Source organism: Vicugna pacos, chromosome 11, assembly GCF_048564905.1.
Source record: "Vicugna pacos chromosome 11, VicPac4, whole genome shotgun sequence".
In the NCBI taxonomy this organism is placed as follows: domain Eukaryota; kingdom Metazoa; phylum Chordata; class Mammalia; order Artiodactyla; family Camelidae; genus Vicugna; species Vicugna pacos.
Window position 1 is genome coordinate 80,422,024 of NC_132997.1, and position 16,582 is coordinate 80,438,605.

The window sequence follows — 16,582 nt, forward strand, 5'->3', positions numbered from 1 at the left end:
TGCATTTTGCCTTGAATTTGCCTTTATGTATTCTAGGCATTGGTAGACCCAGTAAAATGACCCAAAACTAAACGGTTTTGGCCTTGCTGTGTATTTCCACTGAGGCATTCACAATTCCACAGTTGGAGTGCTGGGGGGTGGGGACGCTGAATGTATACCAGCCACAGTCCCTCCCTTCAAAGAGCTTACAATTCAGCTGGGAGACCCGGTCATGGGGTGTCAAACGCCTGAGAGTTCACCTGCGTGATCCAGATAATTTGTGCCATAGGAAACCTTGAGGGGCGTGGGTGGTGGTGGTACAGGTCTCACAATTGGTGGCCCTTGAGCTCAGTCTGGCGAGGGGAGACCTAGCAGGGACAAAAGAAGGAGAACGTTTCAGGCAGAGCAGCACCAGGAGCCAGAGGCTCAGAGACGGAAGTAAGCGTGATGTTTCAGACGGGCTAAGCAGCTCGGGCTTTCTGGCGCTTGCTGAGTACACCTTGGCCAGGCAGGATACGATCTGCTTACGAAGGGCTTAAAACCCAGGCAGAGGAGTTGAAACTCCTGGAACTCCGGTTGTCTTAATGTTTATCTTGGCTAATTTTTCTCATCAAGTGATCATTTGCACTTACCTCTCCCCCCAGCTATATTGTAAACATTTTCTAGGTGGAGATCCTGCCAGTATCTCTGTGTACGTTGCCTCACGCTGTGTTATGTACAGAAATTCTAGGGAGGAAAGAAAGAAGAAAGGAAGGAGGAGGCAGGACGGGAGATGGAGAAGGAGGGAGGAGGGGATAACGGACCTGCCTGCTGTATTGATAAAGGACTGCGTGAAATAAGCCTGGAGAAACCTTAGCCAGGCTCATGCCCTGCAGCTGACCCCGGGGTGGCAGCTCTGGGCATGCTGCTAATTCCCACGGTGCCTGCAGGTGGCCACAGAGTGCTCCCCTAGCATGACCCTTCCACTCATTAAATTCTACAAACATGTGTTCAACACCTGCTAGGAGCCGGCCACTGTGGTAGGCACCAGGCTATGCTGGTCAGCAAAACAGACCTGGCCCCTGCCCCCTAGCCTTTACAGCCCTGCAGGGGAACCAGACGTCAGTGAAATAATCAGAACGATGTCATTGCTAACAGTGGTAAGAGCAGTGAAGGATGGGTAAAGTTTGCCATATGAGGGCTAAATGAAGGGACCCAGCCTAGTCTGGGAGTCTGAAAGGCCTGCCCTAGCACTGTGTATATAACAGGGCACCTGACCTAGTCAGATGCATGTAAACTTAAAGTCAAACTATGTACAGTACAGATAATGAGACGTCTTCGTGTGGGTCCATCCTTCTTAATCGCTGTATGAGTGAATGTGAGGAGGTTCCGTAGTTGTGGCTCGCATCGGTAATGCTAGTCCTAACCTAACTCCCCTGCTGAGAAATTATGTGTTTGTGGTTAGCTGCCTCTCCCCTTACACTTCAGCTTCCGTACCTGAATGAGGAATGGGAAGCTTGCACCAGCATCATCGCTACTCAAAATACAGTCCAGGGACCAGTGCTGGTGCACACACTGCTACTGATTTGTGAAGAGAGAAGTCTAGCTATGTACGTCCACTGAGCAGCTTTAGAAACTTGTATAGCAGTTGGACATTCTGTGACATTTTTAGTGCTTTACAGAAGTATCAGTCTGTAATAGTTTGGGAGGATATATTCACTCCCAAGTGGGTCTTGGAGATATTCTCACTGGTGTCTGCTTCCTTCCAGAGTCTCTGTCTTTCCTTGACCACTGTGATCTTCCTCTGTCTTTCTATCTTCCTGACCATTTCTTTGCTGCAGTTTTCATTGGCTCCTCTTGATTTGGAGACCCGTAAATGTCAATGTTTCCAGGATGTTCTTGCCATTGTCTTGTTTGCTTTTAAAAAGATTCATTTTCCCAAAGAAGCATACCCACTATCACCAAAACTGTTAGTTCAGATCGACTCAAATGCAACACCGCAGACTACCGGAGGTTGGTAGTCTAAGAAGATAGTCACATGTCCTTTTCCGGCAACACACCTGATCTCCAGGCCAAAGCTGAACAGACCAGACCTAGCTCAGAGAATCTTCATAGAAGAGGGTAGAAGTAAAAATAATGAAAAATCCAATAAACTCGTATGACCAAATACATATTTGATGTTTGTTCTTTCTTAATCCATTTTGTACCCATCAAATTGCTCAAAAGCTACTCTGATTTATAAATGGAATTTAGGAAGTGAGTAGTGTGAAATACAAGCAATTTAAACTTTGAAAAGTAGCTCCCATGAAGCAGAGTAAAGGTACTTAAAGGATTTCTATTTCCCAGGACCCTAGAAACATGATGAATTAGAGTGTCTCTGTTTAACTGCTGTTATGGTTGGTCTCCTGGGTAAACACTATGCTTTATAAAAAGCCAATACTCTGAAAGGGTTTTTAAAAATTAATATTCATTCATGGGCACATCTGATGAACAATCCACGGCTGACATTTTGTGACCGTGTTACACAAAGCACCTGCATTAACGTTAAGAAGCAGCTTCTCCCCCCATCTTGTCCCCACTGAAATCTTTCGCCATGAACATCGCATCCTTGGCTGTCTCCTCTCCAGTGTTCAGGCTTGGAGGATCTTGGAGCATTCCAGACATGGGGTCCTGCTAGGAAACAGTGGAATTGAGGAGGTGGAGATGGATGAGAAAAGGTTCTGGGTTTAGAGGTAGAAAGAGCTGGTTTTAGAAGAGCTGGAGATAAATTAAGGACAGGCTGGGGTTGCCTTCTCTTTGTCCTCAATGACCAGGAAAGGCTGCTTTTTCTTTGCCCGGAGCAGGGCTCGCTTGGAGTTGTGGGTTTGCCACATTGCGTTTGGGTCATTACAGCTGGAGACCTGCCTGGATTTATCATCAGTGTCTGCCATTTATTGGCAGGCGCCTGACACTCTGTTCTTGAAGAAAGAGAATCATAATAGCTCAGCACCTGCCGTGACTTGCTTCCCACCACTCCTCTTAGTTGATCGGTCCAGCAGCCCTTGCTCTTGCCACATAGTGTTTTTCCTAATGGGCTGTCCTTCTGTTCCAGATGCGGACTTGTCCAGATCTGTGGCATACCCTGCCACTCACGTTAATCCCCCACCCTTCTCTGTCCCTCACTTTCTGCAACCATTGAGCCTTCTGTCTCATCAAAACATAGAGGCTACAACACATAAATGCTTTCCTTTGCCCCTCTCCCCACAAAGTTTTCTCTTTCTCTGTATTTCCCTGCTGTGTTGGAAGACTGGCTGTACCTTCTTAGGAAACGTCTGTCTCAGTGGCACCTTTAATTCTGTCTCTTCCAACCTTGCAGGAGCTTTGTTTCATTAGTTACTCTCTAGGTCCAGTATCTTCAAACTATTGATTCCTTTGTACCTAAAAGCATCATTAATTCTCCTCCATCCTGTGAAAGAGAGGAGAGAAGGAAACACAACAGTCCTTCTTTCCACTCAGGTGACTTCTCTACTTGTCTCCTTTCTTCATTGCCAAATTTTATGAAATTTTGTGTAATGAATGTGCTTTCTCACCTTCAAACCATGTTTAAACCCACTCAGTCTGGTCTCTGCCTCACTGCTCCTTGGACTGTGATCATCAGGGAACTCTTCATGTCTAATCCTGTTCTCTCTTTTCATTCTTCATTCTACCTGACTTCAGCAATATTCTCACTGGTGTCTGCTTCCTCCCAGAGTCTTTGTCCTTCCTTGACCACTGTGATTTTCTTCTTTCTTTCTATCTTCCTGACCATTTCTTTGCTGCATTTTTCATTGGCTTCTCTTGATTTGGAGACCCCATAAATATCAGTGTTTCCAGGATGTTCTTGCAATGGTCTTGTTTGCTTTTAAAAAGATTCATTTTCCCAAAGAAGCATACCCACTATCATCGAAACTTAGTTCCTGTAAAGATCACCAAATCCTTCCCGTACTGTACTCTTGCCAGAATCTCACACTTCCCATGCCCTTGGCCACCCCGGACATCTCTTCCCTGATTTTGCTCAGATACTTCTGGATAGCTGTGCTATGATAGACCTCAAAGACCTCAAAGTTCAAACTCTCCAAGAGAGAATATATTGCATTCCCCAAATGCACAAAAACTGTATCTCCTCCTTCTCCCAAGTTGGTTAAATTATTCCTCCTGATTTATCAGATTTTCTCAGTGGACAATCTCACCATCCACTTGTCCAACCTGGAAATCTCAGATCACCCTGGACTGCCTTCATTCATTGTCTCAGCCAGCACCACCCACTTGATTCCCATGCCAGTGTATGACACCTGTAAGATCATTTTTTCACCTGCATCTTTATCTTCCTTGCTGGCATTTTTTTTAACCACATCCTCATCATCTTTTGCCCAGACCAGCTTCCTCTCTGTCCTCTCTGCCTTCAGCTTTGCTACCCTTCAAGTCAATCCTTTACATTACCATGTAAATTTTCTAAAACGCAGACTAAATGATGTTATCCTTTGGTTAAAAACAGCTGTTGAAGCCAAGAGAGAGCTGTAAAAGAATTTTAAATAAAAGTATAATGACACACTGGTGAATCATGATTGTATGTGAAGTGTGTCACAAAAATTTTGTGGCCAGTAATAAAGAAGTGATGATGGTGAGTTATCGCTCTTCCGTTTTTCTGGGATAAATTTCAGCCAATTCAAGGTTATCAGTAAAATTATGTCATTCTTATGTACTTGCATTCCTAAATGAACAAAAATCAACTGAGTGACAGCTAATGTGTCTCCAGCCTGTTCTCTCTCACTGGCCATAGTAATCTGCCTTTTTGGATGAAGCATAAAGAAATGTCATGAATGCAGATCCTTGCTGTGCAGGGTTTCATTAAAGATTATTTAGATTTTTCTCGAAATCGTGCCATGCCTACCCGATTGTGTCTTATGTGAATAGCATCACCACAGATTTTTTCAGGGAGTCAAGACTGAGAAAAACTAGCCTAGAGATTAAATTCCAAACCCTGCAGCCTGGCATAGAGTGTCTTCTCACACCAAACACCTGAAACGTCTTTCCAAACTCAGGCTCACATGCGGTTCCTCAACTCTCCATTCACACTCTACACACATCACCCTTCTGCATACCTGCCATCAGATCCTTTACCTGAAGGTCTTCCATCCTGCCTTCCCTTTGCCAGGACAGTGGAAGCAGGACATTACAGTTACAGGCAAACTACTTAATATCGTCTAAAGTTCTGCTCAAAAGTTAACTTACTTTTGAAACTGCCTGAACTCCCTCTCTCTCACATTTTTAGAGTTGCTAAGAGCGTGTTTCCTAAAACAGGCATCTCGGCCCCTCTGTCAGAAGCTCTGATGTTTTGGGCCAGTTTTCTGAGCCTCAGTGTCTTCATCAGCCCTGTGATGATAATCATGTTGTTCCGTGCCTTATAGAGTTGCTATGAAGAATTGTTAGGTAATTAACCATGTCTGGGGGCCGGGTCCAGGGAGTTCTTCTGCGGCCCCTCCTAGGTTCAGGTCGGTTAATATCTGTAGCTCATTCTGACAGTACACGGGAATGCTGCACTGAGCTGGGGTCAACCTCACTTTGAATCTCTCCAAAGCATCTAAGCTGTGGAGTAAATTAATTTTCAGCGAGTTAGATGTTGTCTCAAGGTAATTCTTTGTGATACTTTCCAGCAGAGAGGCTTTGAAATGCCGTCCCTCTTATAATTAATACTTGGTGCGATGCTGTGCTTGTCGGCAGATGGATTTATCCTTGCATATTGGGACTTGACAGAGGTCAGCCATCATCTTTCTCCACGTGTCCTTGTGTGCTCCCGACGAGCTGGCCTCTTTCCTTCCTTCTTTCTCACCCCTCCTCATTCCCACTCTACCTCCTAGTCCAGCCAGATCCTTAGCTCACTGGATGAAAGTAATTATGACATCAGGCTGGAGTTCTGATGCTCAGAAGGACTCTGTTCTCTGTTTAGATTTCATTTCTGACCAGAGTCACTGAGCCAGCACAGTATCAAACATGCCACATTTACTGCTTCCAGACAGTGGAGGACATAGGATTTGTGCCCTTCCCAACCTTCTCTGTGCCCCTTAGATTCATTCCTGGGTTCAGTTCCACTTAAACATGTCTTGAAAATGTAGCCAGGATTAATAGTATGAACATTTGTCACCACCGTCAGCATCTTTGCTGGTGTCATTCATTCATTACTGGACCTATTTATCGTCAGCTTCAGGCCTGATGTTTTGTGGTTTGTTTTGCATTTTTACTGGCTTGCATTTCTACTGGGGGGCGGGCAGTTAATAAATTTATTGCTGTCAGGTTTTTAAAATGCCATTTCATTATTTCATGCCATTACTAGATTTGTTTCGCGGGGGTTTGGGGGGAAACTGAGGTTGAGGCATTAAGCAGTCCATCCAAGTTCACACCATTAGAAGCGACAGAGCCAGAAGTCAACTTAGGTTTACTCCAACACCAGGATTTTAACCACGATTTTATATGACCTCTCTGTGTCAGATGGGTATCTCCTTCAAGGCTGTCTTCAGATTCAACACCAAGGAGATTCCTGGAGCAAATAGACCTGAATCAGATACCTGGCATCTTCACAGAACGGGAGAAATCCCGGGTCTTTTGTCAAAGAGCCACTTCCCAGGCTGCGATCAGGGAGTTTCACATCATCTCTTTCGATAGAACCCATGTCCTCAGCCCTTTGGAGAACCCTACACGGGAGGGAGACACTTCGTGTTTTCTCCACAAACCACAAGACCCTCCCTCGACAGTTGAACAGGGTGATCTCCGCAAAGCTGACAAGATGTTTCCATGTTTGTTAAACAAGAACCATTTGTTTAGCTCAGGAGCATCTGTTGAATAAACAAGATATCTGATGTGCCATTTGCTCATTGGAAATTAACAAACCCTTTAAAAATGGCAATTTGTCAGGAGTTATATGAGGCAGAATTCATTCTCAGCAAGTGAGCAAATTGAAACCTCCTTCCTAGGCTTTCTAGAATCCCCCAGAGCTAGTTGTGCAGAAAAGGTTCAGTTTGATTCTGCCATCATTAAGGAAACACGCAGGCAGTGATGGAGGAAGAGGCAAGGGTCCTGCTACGGAGATAACGGGTCCGGGAGGATGTATCCTCCGGAACAACTGGCATGAACTATTTTCCTTCGGGGTTTTGTCTCCATTTGGAGAATGTGGGTCCCCTGGATGGGAGGCATTTTTTTCTTTCTTCTTCCATGCTGTTTCCAGGAATCATTTGGTAAAACTGTCATCAGCCAGCACTGTCCTTGCATGTGGCTTCCTGTGGGGAGGAAATGGAGAAGGGGCAGGTTTAAATTACTGCAGGAATAAAGGGGACAGGGGAAAATAATACGAGGGACTAAGCGGCTGTCACTTCTCTCAGGGATGCAGGAGCTACGAGGACACAGGCTAATGAAGTCTGAGCATAGTTCTCTTTTTCCCATGAAACACAAGTGCTTCACAGTGTTGGTCCGTCTTGACTTCGTCCTTGGATGAGCATGGTGGGCTGGTACCGGGTGGCCCAAGCATAGAGGTCAGTAAATGATTACTCAGCACGGATGCCACACCAAGCACGTCAGTGGCATTATTGAGATATGTGCCCACAAAGCTCTCTTGTCACTTCCATCTGCAGATGCGGGAACCATGGCTTAGGAAGAAGTGGAAGTGGAATTTACACCCACACCATCAGAGAGCCCACTGACTTGATTGACCGTGATGCTGCAGTGCCTCAGAGAGCCTCTGACGATGCGAGGTCCCTGGGAGGCTGGGTGGGAGGCTCAGGGCTCACAAGCCCTCCCCTGGGCTGAAGCGTACACGCATTAAGGAAGTCTTCCGGAGATGCCCGGGAAGTGCCAGCTGGTTTGAGGTTGACGTGCAGTTCTTGCTGGGTTGCAGTTCAAATTCTTTATTTAGATGGGGTTTGCGGATGGTGGGGGGGATCGAGCCAGGCGAGTGTTCAGGCTTTATATAAGTGGGTCCCTGTGGACTCTCGTTAGAAGCTAAGGAATTGGCTGACTCTGGGCCCAGAGCAACTTGCTGCCTCATCTCCTCACATTAGCCCTCTAAGCAATTGATCTTGTAAACTTTCTGAATCAGAGAAATTAAAGATGAAAAAGGGCCCATTAAGTGGTGTTGCTCCAGCCCTGGACTAGACGGGAATCGCTCCCAGGAGAGGATTTCAGAGCATCTGGTTCAGTTTAATTGTAATTGTCCCAGAGGATCTGACTTCCTGCTCTTCCCCTGGACAGCCCTTCCCCCGGCTGACAGATGCAGGTGTGAACCACGTCTCGGAGAACTATGCTTCCCTGGGCCGGGGCTGTGCCTCCTTTTCCTGGTCTCAGTTTTCCAGGGCCTGGATGTTTTCACATGTTGCTTCTGGAATGTGCTAGAGTTTAGGAGGAATCCTTTTTTTAGGTGGGGAGAGTGTGGATGAGACAGCTGTACCTTTAGATAAAATCTGGTGATTTTACCTGTTTCTCCTCTTAGCCTGGAGACATGCCTCCAGCAGTGTCTGTGCAGGTAAAGAGGGGATGGGGCTCAGGACAGTAGTGGGGGTCAAAGACTGACCATCCACTGGGAAGACCAGAAACACTGAGGACTGACATGTGTTGCGTGTTTCTAAGCTGTACTTGGAGGGTCCTATGCTTACCTACTTTAGTTCTCACAACAACCCTTTGAGTTACATTTAATTCTCACAGCAGCACTTAGAGCTAAGTATTGTTGTTGTCCCTTTTTCAGAGATGGGGATTCTGAGGCTCAGGGAGGTCAGATGCATGTTGAGGTCACTTAGCTGGTGGGTGGTAGGGCTGGGATCAGAGAGATCAAGGTCTCCCAGACTGCACAGTGTATGCAGCTACCCTCTTGTCACTGCCTCATCGTGAAAGGTACCAAACAAGATAGAAGTGAGAGAGAGGAAGAGGCGGAAAGGGACCAGTGCTGACTTTGAATTGAATTGGCTAACTGTCAGATCAACCAAGTTTCATTTCTTAAACTTGGAAGCCCGAGTATGTGGCATGAGCTCTCTGTGCGGGTCTCAGGTGCAGAGATCTTGGGGATGTTTGCAAATTTGTGAGCTCCTAGGCCGTGCCCCCTTCCAGGCCTAGGAAAGAGATTATTTCATTCCTGTATCCTCTGCTTAGAGAATGATGCTGCTGAGAAGAAGGTGTTCATGACTGGTCCGTGCAGAGTTATAATTGGCTAACGTTTGCTCTGCTGCCCCTCCCAACATGTCCTTGCTTGTTACTGAAGGAGATCTTTTCATTCATTCGGTTGCTTTCCTTGGCTGCTGTTGGCTGAGGGCTTGCGCTTAGCCATGGGCTGCTGGTGGTTGATTTTAGAGCCCAGGATATTATCCAGGAAAGACACGCCTAAGGTGGGGGTCTTGGTCCTGGTGCAGGTGTAAACATGAGGTAGAGAAGCATGAGGCCACTCAATGTCGGAATCAGAGAGAGACGTACTAGACGGGGAGCTGGAATCAGGGACGGGGCTGGGGGGCCCCATCAGGGAAGAGCTACCTGTGTCACAATTTGTCCCCAAGTTGTCCTTAAAGGATTTGTTTGAAGGAATAGGAAACCCAGCACTTACTTTCTTCCCCTCAGTGCCTTGTGTTTCAGGGCGAGTTTGATCTGTCCTGTGTCACTCTGGGATGCACACAATGAAGGGAAGCTTTGTCAAGGTTAAGCTGTGAGGTCATTTGAATCTTCTCTGTTCTCCTGGGCCACCTGAGGAATCTTGGTCAAGCCGCTTACATTCTCAGAAACTCCACATTTCCCACACTTTCAGTGTGTGGACAGTACATGCTTTCTAGGTGTCTTCCTAGGATCAAATGACAGAAAGAAACAAGGTGCCAGGCACATCGCAGCTAAGAGACACATGTTGGTTATTTTCTTGCCTCCCTCTTTCTTTCTCCAATGGAGAAAGGCAGCCTCCATGGCGCATCACAGCGTGTACTTCAGAGCCATGCCCATTGGACCCGGGTTTGAATTCAAGAGTCGCAATTTATTAGCTGTGGCTTCTTGGACAAGCCACCTACCTCGCTCCTCTGAGCCGGCAGTCCCTGGCCCATGAGATGCAGACAGAAATTAGGGGTCTTTATCACTGGTTCAGTCACGTGAGTAAGTGCCAGCTTTGCGGGAGGAAGTGGATTTCCCATGGTGGGCAAAGCAGGCAAGACCCCGCTCCCATCAGGAAACTTACAGTCTAGAGGGGAGGCGGGCGTTATTCAGAGTATTAGGTAAGATCACACACACAGTGCATTACATCCCAGGGACCATAAGAGAGCGCACACGTACCAGCCGTTGGCACATCAGCACTGGGAAGGCCGTGGTTACCATCTTCTTCACGGGAGTCCCACGCGAGTACAGCCTATTCCCTCACACGCTCAGCTAACTGTCTTCCAGACCCGTTCATGCACGTGAGCGCATGAAGCAGATGCCCCTTTCCTAACTACTGCTTTCGGCGCCGGCTAGGTCCGGGGCAGCTGTGAGCAAGGCGTTCCTGTGAAGCGGGCTGTCTTTGTAGACTCTGTGCAGGTATGTTCCCACTACATAAGGTACCAGAAGGTGTGCCCCTAACAGTCCTGAGGCAGAGACCAGGAAACTGTTTTTATTCTCTTCAGAGCTAAGATACAATTAAAAATGTTACCACAGTAATTGGCAGCATCCATTAACTTGATGAGAATTGCCGGAGGCAGCACATTGTCCCCCTTCTGCACGTTATTAGTCTATAAATATACCTGGTTCCTTTCTCCTTCTTCTCTAGAACTTCTACAAAACATCCTCCCAAGCTGTCTCCTTCATGCCCTTTGCCTTTTTAAATTAACTCTCCAAATTCCTCCAGTGCTTCCGGTCGGTACCACATAATCTTGCATCTAATTACTTGTGGCCTCGTGGCTTCTATGAGAGGCAGCCGGGGAAGCCCACGGTGCCGAGAGCTCTGGGCTCAGATGCGCAGGCCCTGGTGGGCGTCCTAGCTCTGCCTGGTGATCTTAAGTGACTTTGCTTTTGAGTTTGGTCATCTGTGGGATGGGAACAATGCTATCTCCCTCCTGGGACTCAGGCAGTGGAGTTAGATGGTGGTGATGATAATGATGGTGGTGTGGTGAAAGGCTTCTGCGGACTGCAGAGTACAGGGACCTCCTGCCCATTGATCCCCAGCAGTAACGTCGTCTGCCTGTGCCCTGCGTGGTCTTCTAGTCCCCATGGAGGTGCAGGGCAGGTGGATTCTGGCAGCATGAGGATGTTCAGAGAAGCCGTCTCCTGGATGTGGGCCCTGCTGGTGATGAGTGGTACCGCAGGTACTCCCAGCACAAGGTCCCTCTGCCTTCCACTCACTCACTTGGTTAGAAATGTCCCCCTTCAGAATCCTCCTACACTGCTGGTGGGAATGCAGTTTGGTGCAGCCACTATGGAAAACAGTGTGGAGATTCCTCAAAAGACTAGGAATAGACTTACCATATGACCCAGGAATCCCACTCCTGGGCTTGTATCCAGAAGGAAATCTACTTCAGGATGACACCTGCACCCCAATGTTCATAGCAGCACTAATTACAATAGCCAAAACATGGAAACAGTCTAAATGTCCATCAACAGGTGACTGGATAAAGAAGATGTGGTATATTTATACAATAGAATACTACTCAGCCATAAAAAGCGACAACATAACACCATTTGCAGCAACATGGATGCTCCTAGAGAATGTCATTCTAAGTGAAGTAAGCCAGAAAGAGAAAGAAAAATACCATATGAGATCGCTCATATGTGGAATCTAAAAAACAAAAACAAACAAACAAACAAAAACAAAGCATAAATACAGGACAGAAATAGACTCATGGACAGAGAATACAGACTTGTGGTTACCAGGGGGGTAGAGGGTGGGAAGGGATAGACTGGGATTTCAAAATTGTAGAATAGATAAACAAGATTACACTGTATAGCACAGGGAAATAAACACAAAATGTTATGATAAATCACAGAGAAAAAAATGTGACAATGAGTGTGTATATGTCCATGAATGACTGAAAAATTGTGCTGAACACTGGAATTTGACACAACATTGTAAAATGATTATAAATCAATAAAAAATGTTAAAAAAAAAAAAAAAAAGAAATGTCCCCCTTCAGAGGAGGGGGCAGAGCAGGATGGAGCAGGGAGGACCATAACAACTGTCAGGGCAAAGGGAGAGCTCCTGTGTCTCCATCCTCCTCAGCTGCAGTCACCCCAGCCCAGAGAGCACCAATGGAGAGGATTCCTGAGGACTCCCAACCCCGTAGCCCTGGAAACCCCTGCAGTGTGCAGACAGAAGACCTGTGCCCAGAGAGGTCAAGTGATGTATTCAAAGTCACAGCGCTGGTCAGTGAATAGACTATGACCAGAATCGAAGTCTTCACCCCAGTCCAGTGCTCTTTCTACCACATTCCAGGGCCAGTTGTCCTTAGACACTTTCTGCACAATCAGAAGGTATTCAGACGAGTGGTGTGTGTGTGCAGGTGTGTGCGCATCTGTGCGTGCGTCTGCCTGCGTAAGCTCCTTACGATGCCTGGGACCTCGTGTGCACATTCTCTAAGTGTGTGTATGTGCCATTCCACTTCCTCCTCGAGCCCAGCTGAGGAAGTTGTGATTGCTGTGGAGAACTGGAGGGGCAGAGAGGTTCACTAACTTGCTCCAGGTCACGCAGCTAATTGGTGGAGAGCCAGGATTAGAATCTAGGACTGATGGCTCCAAAGTTCTCCTCTTAACCAATGGACACAGAAGAGACAAGTTCCTGTCCTAAAAACACCTTATGAGTTAAAAATAATACCCAGTGTTACCGGCGCAACCCCGTAAGCGCTACCGGTGTCATCACAAACTGAGGCTTGGGAAATGTGGGGCAGTGAGATTCTTGTCCATTCCTAATTGTTTTTCTTTAACTGGTCTCTACACCTTTATCAACCTACTTCTCTCTCAAATTATGTTCTACCCCACTCTACCAATCCCGCTGCCTCTGGCCCCAGCCCTCTTGTGATTGCTGGTCTCCGTGCTGGACACACAGGAAGATCTTGGAAAGCACTTGGTTTGGGAGCCGCAGGGCCATGCTGATGGATTAGCAGGATCTGTCTTTGCCTGGTCTGTGTGCCTCTCCTATCTACTCACTTAAGGACCCAACCCTTTGTGGACTGTCACAGCAGTCTGTGCAGAAAATTCCACTATAAAAGTATGTTCCAGATTTTCTTACAAACACCTGCCTCCCTCTGTCATTCTGAGCTTCTCAAGAGCTGAAACCTTAAAAATTTTTCTAATGGATGTACTGGGGATTGAAGCCAGGACCCCCAACATGCTAAGCGTGCACTCTGCCACTGAGCTAAAGCGTCCTCCCTGCAAGGGCTGGAACTTGTCTTACTCGTCTTGGCATCTCTCCCTTATCATCTTTTCATACTAGACTTATAGCGGGTGCTCAGTGTGTGAGTAAGTAGAATAAATCATTTAGTCAGTGCGATCCTTTGCTCAGATTAGACCCTGTAGTATAACCATGGGGTGATAGAAGGATGTCCCTTCTCAATCCAAATTTTCCTGAAAATTGTTGCCAGTGAAACACCTGTCTCCTCTCTTCTTAACATGGCAGAATTTGAGTGGCTTGGGACAGCTCAGTGGGCACGACTTTTGCTCTGAGTTTGCTCCCCCCCCCCCACCGAGTGGCTGTGGTGTTGGCTCCGGCCCTCAGGGGATGAGGAAGTGAGAGGATCTCCACCAAGCACCATCATTTGGGGGTCACACATGCTCTATTGCAATATTTGAAGCATATCCCATAGACCCCCCTCCAAAAAAGAGAAAGCAGCATTTTAAAAATCATAGGCTTCTCTAAGTAAGCCATTTATAACGATTACTTTAATACAAGTTAATGTCTAAAGAAATAGAATGTATATACCTTCAGAAACAGAAGCCTTTGTCCAGTGGTGTAACCAATACGGTGGGGGAGGGTGTTGGAGATTTTAGTTTGCAGGAACCAGTGACAATGAACCATGTCAGGAACTCCTGGCATGGAGGCTTTCCACAGCCTTCGAGTTCTTTCTTATTCTGGCTCCAGAGTGTTCTCTTGTGTCTGCCGTTCGATGTTCTCCCCACAGCATGCCTGTTCGCACCACCATGCCTTGCACTGTATCACCCTCTCTCCTCCCTGACTTTCTAGTCCCACACATTCTTTAAGCCTGGTCCTCTTCTTCCCACCTCTGTGAAACCCAGCCTGGTCTACCGTGCCTTTCCAACAAGACTGCAGGTTCTTTGAAGGTCCCTTTATGTGTCACCCCATAAATACCGATTTAAGGTACTCTCAGGAGGTAGGGAGTGGGGTCTGAGAATGGCAGTTCCAAAATCAAATGGCTGGGAACAAGGGGTCTGCCTGTTCTCTGTAAGCACTCTACAAATGTGGCAATGAACTTGGTCTGTTTAATAGGATTCATAGGTCTTCTGTGAGCAAACTTTTTTAAGCTGTGTCGTGTAATATGGTCCTGTTCACTAAAGCTATGCTAGGCTGTAGTCCCCACATCCACAGCAAACAAATGGGCTGTGTGGCAGGCTGTCCGGTGGCTCCCCAGGTGCTCACGCATGGCGGGGATTCAGTAAGTACCCGCCAAGGGATTACTGGTCATATTCCTAGCAGACCAGTTATTTAGTTGCACTTAGGTAAAGCCTCATGGATTGTCACTGCATTAGCACAATCACAAAATCCCCATGACCGAAGTTCAGCTTCAGATTGCTACTGCCAGCTTGTAGCATGGTGGTGGCTACGGTTCACTGAGATTCTTCAGTTGCGTTCAAACTCCTTGTCTGTTGTGAGTGACCTCCTGACAGGTATATGGCTGGTCCTGAAAACAGTTCATGTGATTGCTGAATTTCATTCTCGCCAACTAGAATTTAGAAAGACAGTAAGCTAGGACATATTGTTTCTTTCTTCCTTCTAAATTTTTTTTAAATACTGCTCCCTTGGTGGGAAATGTTATACTTAGGACCCTGTATAAACCCATGTCTTCGTGTGTATCTTGAAGTTCCATGAAACAATGCTTACTCAGCCACATGAGGTGCTCTCTAATATTGCCTATTCCATTCTATTTTATAAAAAATAATAATTGGGGTTGTGATCCACTAGATGTATTTTATGACCCACTACTAGATCACAGCCCATAATTTGAGAGACACTGATGTTATAGTCAGAGGCTTTTTTAATTTGCTGGGAGAACCAGGTTGCTGAAGGGACGGTCACTAACGCAAGTGTCACGAGAAGGCCCAGCACAAGCTCAGCAGCTTTTAGGGGGGATGATGGTAATGATTCTGTGTTGGCGAGAAACGGTAACTAACTTAAGCTAGCTTACTTAAAGAGAGAGAGAGAGAGAAAATTATTAGCATCTCAGAAAAGGGATGCATTTAGACCTCACAAAGGACCCTACCCCAGAATCTCACAGCGTGCTTTCTTTCTTTCTCTTCTGTTTGCTTCTCTCTCTTTCTGGAAGAATGGTTACGGGTGTGCAAGCCAGGTCGCTCCATGTCTCATGCTGCAGTTTCTCAAAGCAATCCTCAAGCCTGCAAAACAAATACCTTTGACCCAGCTTGGGTCAGGACTCTCGTCCAGTCTAGTCAGCCGTAGACAAGGGACAGAGGGTTCCGACATGGGCATGGGGTCTGCACTTGCAAGGCGGTGCGTCTGGAAGGAGCCAGCAGCTGACCGAGGCAGGGATCATTTGTGATTTAGGAGGAAAGCACCCAAAGTGCCCACTAGAGGAGCCATGTTCATCTGAGCTGAATACGATCCCTGGGTTTTTGCTGTCCTAGCATTTTCACAGGATGATCACATTTGTCAGGCAAATCACAGATGACTGTGTCTGACAGATCCAATATTGCTTTGAGGATAAATGGTGAAAATAACAACATAATAATGGAAAATGAAGACTTTATTTACTTGATCGCCTAGAGATTAATTAAATGAATGAAATCTGTTTCACCATATTATGGAGCTATTTTCAACGTTTATCCTAAACATACTGCTGGGGTTATTCCTGTTCTCACTTGTATATTCATCTACTCAACCGATATTTAATAATACAGAGCAAGGCACAGTGCTGGGCACTAGTGGAAATAATTTAATCAGATCTAGAGCCTGTCTTTAAAGATAGTACAATGAAGAAGGAGAGAAAAACTCAGGGACAGAAATGACTGATGGGGGAGTAAAGCAGACTAGGCTGGAATTCAGGCTCCATCCCTTTCTCATGCTGTACCAATGATCAGGCAATTTGAAATCTCCACATTTTCATTTCCTCATCTGAAAGCAAAATTCTACTATTGATTTCAAAAGTTGAAGGATCAAGTGAGCTAACGTATTAAATTGATAATAAAATTCTTGGTGCGTTAGGTGCTCGATAAGTATTTGTTACACTGAATGTGAGCCCCGTAACGGTAAGCACGGGGTCGTGTAGGTGTTGCCACATGCCTCTCTCTATTCGAAATGTTTACATGCATTTTGTTCATTTAGTTCTCATAACAGCAACAAGAAGAGTGCCAATAATTATCTCCCCAGTGCACAGATGAGAAAGATGCAGCAAGGAGAGGTCAAGTCAGTTGTCCGTGATCCCACGATGAGTAAGTGATGGAG

The 16,582-nt window shown here is 46.3% G+C and overlaps 1 protein-coding gene and 1 long non-coding RNA gene across 2 annotated transcripts in view; one reads left to right on the forward strand and one right to left on the reverse strand.

The window, feature by feature from the left end:
• The window catches only part of SORCS3 (sortilin related VPS10 domain containing receptor 3), a 560,208-nt gene that overhangs the window by 384,765 nt on the left and 158,861 nt on the right, over positions 1-16,582 (forward strand). The gene's annotated exons all lie outside the window — the stretch shown is intronic.
• On the reverse strand, positions 76-5,815 carry LOC140699414 (uncharacterized). The gene is made up of 2 exons (XR_012077567.1): positions 5,209-5,815; positions 76-347 (listed from the first exon to the last, which is right to left on the reverse strand). It is a non-coding gene; the product is annotated as an uncharacterized lncRNA (long non-coding RNA).